Below are 6,747 nucleotides of genomic sequence, written 5' to 3'. Positions count from 1 at the left end.
GTCTTCCGCTCATCTCTCTCTCTCTTTCTCTCTCTCTCTCTCTCTCTCTTGCTCTTTCTTTCTTTCAATCACATGAGCGAGTTATGGTAGCCATCAAATCCAATCTTAGAATTTTTCATCAGCGGATATTTTTTCAAGCAATAATATTGTAGAATATGTACGAAACTTCAGTACATTGAATGTAATAAGGCCCGAACTGTGGATTTGACGATAAAAATAATAAAACGTTGAGAAGTCGTATATAATAATTATGAATGCGTCACAATATTTATAAAGTGTTTTCCAACGTTCATTTTAGATCTCCATACGAATGGAATGAAGTTTTAATAAAACTGTAGTGACTTAACCACATCGAACTATTACTAGTTGTTTTTATTTCATTTTATTACCATCTACGTAACTAAGGTTACGCTGTAAATTGATCAGTTTTGTTCTTTAAAATTCTGATTAACTGATGAACTCTAGGAATCTTTATATTTTTGGTGCTGTATCTTTTTTAATTCCCTGGAAAACTCATGCTTTATAGTGACAATAAATTGAAATGAACCGCACGGTTATTGTTGCTAGAAACCTTGGCAATTTTTTTATCATTTGTCGCTAAACGAAATATTGATTTTTATAAATGACCTTTATTTAGCGATGATACTTTTGAGCGAGAATGAATCAGTATTCTAGTCACTGTACGTAGCAAAAAAATTAGAGAAATACTTCAGAATTTTTGAGAATAAACGATTCGCTTTCAGATGTCATCCTTTTCAGTTCAGCCGTTTCATTTTTGATTCTGTTTAAAAATTTTCATTGAACGGTGATATTGTATAAAGGTAGAATAAGAAAAAGTTTTCGGTCTATAACACAATCATAAATATACGAAATTCCAAAATAAAAATTCTTTTTTTCCAGCAATAAGAAATGTTTATGGCAAAAAATTAAATTCTGATAAAAAGAAAAATGTTGCTCAACGTACGCTATAACACAAACGGTAAACGTAGATACTGACACGAACGAAGAAACTTGATACAATAACGAAAAAATGTCTTCTTACGGGGAACTGGAATAAAAGCAATTTTCACATTAAACCGAATTGTTTTTTTCTGTGCACTGTCAAATTCTTGTCAATGTACTTGTTAGAGTTTCTACCGCGACTCTATATTTTATAGTTCATCGTATTATCGTTTTTGAGTGATTTAGTATGATAAACTGTTCATGATTAATGTTTTCCACAGGCCTCCGATTCACCGGAAAGTCAAAGAGATTGGCCACCGCTCAAAACACCAAAATCATCAAGAGAGCAGCCTCAACTGCCACAGCCACCATTGCCAACATCATCGCCGTCACTATTGCCACCGATTCTGCATTCAATGCCGCCGGCGGTTTTACCACCACGGCCACCTCTACCATCAAAGTTACCATTTCCGCCTACCCCACCGCCATTTACTCGCCAACAGAAACAACGACAACAACAGCCTCAGCAACAACAACAACCTCAGCAACAACAGCCTCAGCAACAACAGCCTGAGCAACAACAACAGCTTGAGCAACAACAGCCTCAGCAACAACAGTCTCAGCAACAACAACAGCCTCAGCAACAACAGTCTCAGCAACAACAACAGCCTCAGCAACAACAGTCTCAGCAACAACAACAGCTTGAGCAACGACAACCTCAGCAACAACAACAGCCTCAGCAATCGCAGCCTCAACAACAACAACAACAACATGAGCAACGACAGGATGAACAGGAACAACAACGGCCTCAGCAACAACAGTCTCAGCAACAACAACAGCTTCAGCAATCACAGCATCAGCAACAACAGTCTCAGCAACAACAACAGTCTCAGCAATCACAGCCTCAGCCGCAACAGCCTCAGCAACAACAGCTTGAGCAACAACAGCCTCAGCAATCACAGCCTCAACAACAACAACACCATGAGCAACGACAGGCTGAACAGCAACAACAACGATCTCAACAACAACAGCGGCCTCAGCAACAACAGTTTGAGCAACAACAACAGCCTCAGCAACAACAACATGAGCAACGACAGGCTGAACAGCAACAACAACGATCTCAACAACAACAGCGGCCTCAGCAACAACAGTTTGAGCAACAACAACAGCCTCAGCAACAACAACATGAGCAACGACAGGCTGAACAGCAACAACAACGGTCTCAACAACAACAACGGCCTCAGCAACAACAACTGCAGCTGCAACAGCCACAGCACCAGCAGCAACATCAACTGCTTGAGCAACGGCAGGCTGAACAGCAACGACAGCTACAGCTGCTACAGCCACAACAGGTGCAACAACATCAGCAGCCTCAGCTACGGCAGCAGTACCAACTCCAGCAGCAACAATGGCTTCAGCAAGAGCAGCAGCAACAACAATACATGCAGCTGCAACAGCCACAGCACCAGCAACAACAACACTTGCAGCTGCAACATTTACAGCAGCAGCACCAGCTCGAGCAGCAAGAATGGCTTCAGCAACAGCAGCAGCAGCTGGAACTACAGCACCCTCAGATCCAGCAGCACGACCCACAGATGCTGCAAGAATGTGAACTAGAGCAATTGCAGCATCCATCACAACAACAACAGTTGCAATTAGATCGGTCACAGCAACAAATATTCCAGTTGCAATGTGCGTTTTATAATCAGAGTGTTCTGCTCCATAGAGCTAAAGAACGGCGATCGCAAGAAAAGAAGCGGTCAGCTGCGAAATTGAAGCAACAAAAGTTGCAAAATTTGATAAATACCTAGCGACGTATAAATAGCCGCGTGCGTGCTCTAGGTGGAGACGATCAAGGTCCAAGTGGGGGAGCAGCTAATGCCAAAAAGCAAAATCGTTAAAACGAATAAAAGTTCTTCTATTCCATACATTATCACACTATGTACTTTAGTATGTTTACGTAAAAATTATTTTTTTTATAAAAATAAAATGGATACTCAGAAATTCTTCAGTTTTTGGTTTATTCGCCAACAGATCTATTCTCTTATCATTCTGATCCCGCCTCGGGATTGCTCAAAGTTTAATCACAGATTGTCATTGTGGTTGGCACAAAAAATGTTGTATAAGATTACCAATGAAGCTTATGGGAGGGATATGTAGCAATGAAAAAGTACCGGAGTTGGAAATTGGATGAATTCATTTTTCTAGTAAAGAATTTCAAAACTATGTAGTGGAATGATTATGAAAAGATGGAAAAAAGCTTTTCTAAATCGACAACCCTCTTCAATTTATAGCATTCTAGGTGTTCGGTAGCATTCGGTGCAGTGCAATATTTCAAACCACAGTGTGTGATGTAGTTATGTCGCTTCAATCTCAAATAGGATAAATATAGGGCTTTAGCGCTTGCATCCGTCATACAAAACCCATCATCGGAGTCGATAGATCACAGGTCAATGAATGAGTTGATGTCGATATCTTGCTGCGACACTTGAAAAATGCTTCATCGCTATACTGCTAATGTTCATATGCCAGAACATTAGAAATTATTTAAAATACCGGATAAACTCTTCGACAAAATAATTAGAAGTTCTGATTAGCAAACCAAATCTATTCCTTGGGAGTACTGAAACTTTTCCTGCTAATACATTAGTGAAGCGACACCATTCAAATCATTTGCATCTCCGACAGAAAGATTTAGTACACAGCGAAAAAAGACCAATACATAATTTCATCATTATGGAGAGCTTTCAAAATAATTCATTTCAGGTTTTTTAATTGTTATACGTAAATGTAAAGTTAGTTTGTTTTATTCAGTTCAGCACAGTAAAATAATTGTTTCTATATAGTGAGAACGTTTGAAACATATATTAGCTGATCGTTTCCCAAAACATTCAACACTGCAGTAAGTTATTACTAATATGTATTTTGCCACTATTAGTATTTCTACAGTGCAACTGTTATTACTCCTACCTACTATATAGTGTACCAAGTTTTTTCTACTTCTGTACTAAACACTTGAAGACGAGCAATCTCTTTTCTTTTGGAAAATATGGAGGAAAATTATAAAAAATCGATTATGACACATTATTTGTATCTTTCATCTATTTTCATGATTTATCATGTACCTTTTTCAATAGTGGAAATCTGTAGTGAGAGTATTTGAGAATTTTTTCCTGTGAATATTTCATTGTCAAACTCATGCCGTAGCGTTATGGTATTTATTAGCTGCATAAAAATGAGTTTTCAGATCTACAGCCATAATTCAGCTTCTGACTCAACAATCGCCCTACCTTCAATCTCATGGACAGCTGCTGTTCAGCAGTTGAATAACAAATGCCACGGTGAACAAACTTTGATCGATCAGACAACACACATTATTATGTTGCGCTCATACAGAAGCCAATAAAGTCGCCGATAGACAATTACAAAATCTGCATGAATAAAAAAGAGTCGCAGCTAAAATCCACCGAAGAAAGTTTGCAAAGCTTGAGAAATAACCAAATGAGGTGTTGAAAGGGCCCAGTGATAAATCGCTCAACAATTGCAGCGCTCAACAATCGAGCCAGTAAGAAAAGTGGACGTGTTAAACAAAGTGAAGCCTGTCATTTTGTAATTATATTCATTGATTGATCGGTTTATTTATTCAATCCTTCCTGAATTTAATTTGAGCTTTTTCAAATTCTCTGATCATTTCGATTTTTCAAGCCTTTTTGTAATATAACAATTCCACTTCAATAAAAAAAAATTATCTTCGATTATTGAAAAATATTGTTGGCTTGATTTAGTTCCCTTCTTGCTCTCCAACATCAAACATTTTCATTTTATTTTCAATGAACTTATTAACTATTCAGTCGACCCTTCCCTTTCATCTCATATTCATATTCTCACTAATTATAGTACAAAACCAATCCGAAACATATTTCAGAATTCAATTTCTACAATAACGAATCTTTCATTATCGTGCACCGTATAGCAATGATCGTGCGCTAACAATGCTGAAAAGTTTAGCAGGGAGCAACGCTTCATGTCAGTTCAGGCATTCTTTAAATGCCAAGTAAACACCCACCCTCGCTTACCCGCTTATACTCATGTATAAGTACATTTTTATAAGTCCGTAGACCAAATTAAATCTGAAAAAACCTTTCGAAATATCTTTTTACGTACGAATTTTCGTATTGCACTGCTCCGTGATTAGTGCCACGCTACAATCATGCTGTACAGTTCAATAGGAAGCGACGCTTTAGCGTCGATGAAGGCATCTTTAAATGCTTAGTGAACACCCACCCTCACTTACCCACCTATACTCACATACAAGTACGTAGCTGCCGAAACAATTCTGCAAAAATAATTTATTTAGCCGCCGAGTCACGCTTTTTCAGCGCACAAAAAATATCCGTAGCAGCGTATATTATTGCTAACACCACCAGTACGCCAGCCGTATGCATTTAGAACATTGCATTCTGGGAATATTGTGAGAAACTTAATCTTTTCCACCTTTTATCATAAATGCACTGAAGTTTAACATTATAGATCAACGCGGTTACACAATACCAAAACGTCCCATTGGTTACCGAATAATGTTCGGAGAATATTTGCTTTTATTTCGAAGGGAACGGAGTTAACTTTCTGGACCTTAGAATTTGTACCAGATGCTTTCTCATTTGCATCGCGTTTTGTGAATAAATTCTACTACTCGGATCTTCTCCCAGCGCTACACTAGTAGAAAAAGCAGCGGCATATATTCCACAAGAGAAAGAATCTGGCTGCCTTGTCACAAATTGACATATTACATTCCTCTCTTGGACATGAGGATAGCGTTTAGAGATGTAACGCTTAACCTCTTGGCTCAAAAGGACATAGTCCTCGCAGTTCAGACTGTCATAAACAAAAATGACTTCGCCATCATAGTATAGACAAATCCAATGCATGCTTTGGCAACCCCCAACTATTTGTATATCTCGCTGTCTTACCGGACAGGGTTTTATATAGGTGTAATATAACGTATACGAGGCAGGATTGCATTGGAAAATGCTATTTTCCTGCAGATGCGTTTTGAAACAAGTCTATGCTTGTGTCATCAAGTAAACTGGTAGCAGAAAGAACCAGTTGTACAACATCTTCAGTAGCGATATTTTTCCGGATTGTATCCAATAATTGTATGCTGTGATTTGAAACTTCCATTTCTTCATCACTCGAGATCGAAACACAATCGTCAACCGCAATTTCGTTGTCGATTTTGAGAAGTGTCTTTCTAATTTTTGTGTGTTCGAGCACGTCCTTTCCGGTTTGACCTGAATGTTTACTGATCGGTTCAATATTAGCCTGTTTTTTATTACATCTTTTCAATGTAGCTTGTTGACGAGCTTCGAGAATATACTCTGGATCTCGGATCGGCATACTCCTACGACGCCGACTATCAACAATCTCTGGGAGTAAACACTGCATATAGAATCTGCAAAGCAATGGTTTCATGTTCGATTCCCAAAACTCATCGTCTCGTTGAACAGTGACAATTTTCAAATCTGCCCGTGTCCAAAGAGCAAACTGGCAATAACTTCGTTTTGTAACGTGTAGTTGCCCTTGAACTTGATAAAAGTAAACATGATTTTTGCTCAAAGAATTGAAATCTTTCTTGCTGAATATGATTTTCAGATGAGGCTTTTGTTGTATCGCCTGTGATAAATCAGCCCCTTCGGGCAAAAACGGACATTTAATTTCTACAATTCCGTCATCATCGATCAAACCGTCTGGAGACGCTCCCAAATAAGGAATCTCTTGATCAATGAAAAGGCCACAGGGAATGAC

Source organism: Venturia canescens, chromosome 2 (genome assembly GCF_019457755.1).
Source record: "Venturia canescens isolate UGA chromosome 2, ASM1945775v1, whole genome shotgun sequence".
Taxonomy (NCBI): Eukaryota; Metazoa; Arthropoda; class Insecta; order Hymenoptera; family Ichneumonidae; genus Venturia; species Venturia canescens.
This window is presented reverse-complemented; position numbering follows the sequence as displayed.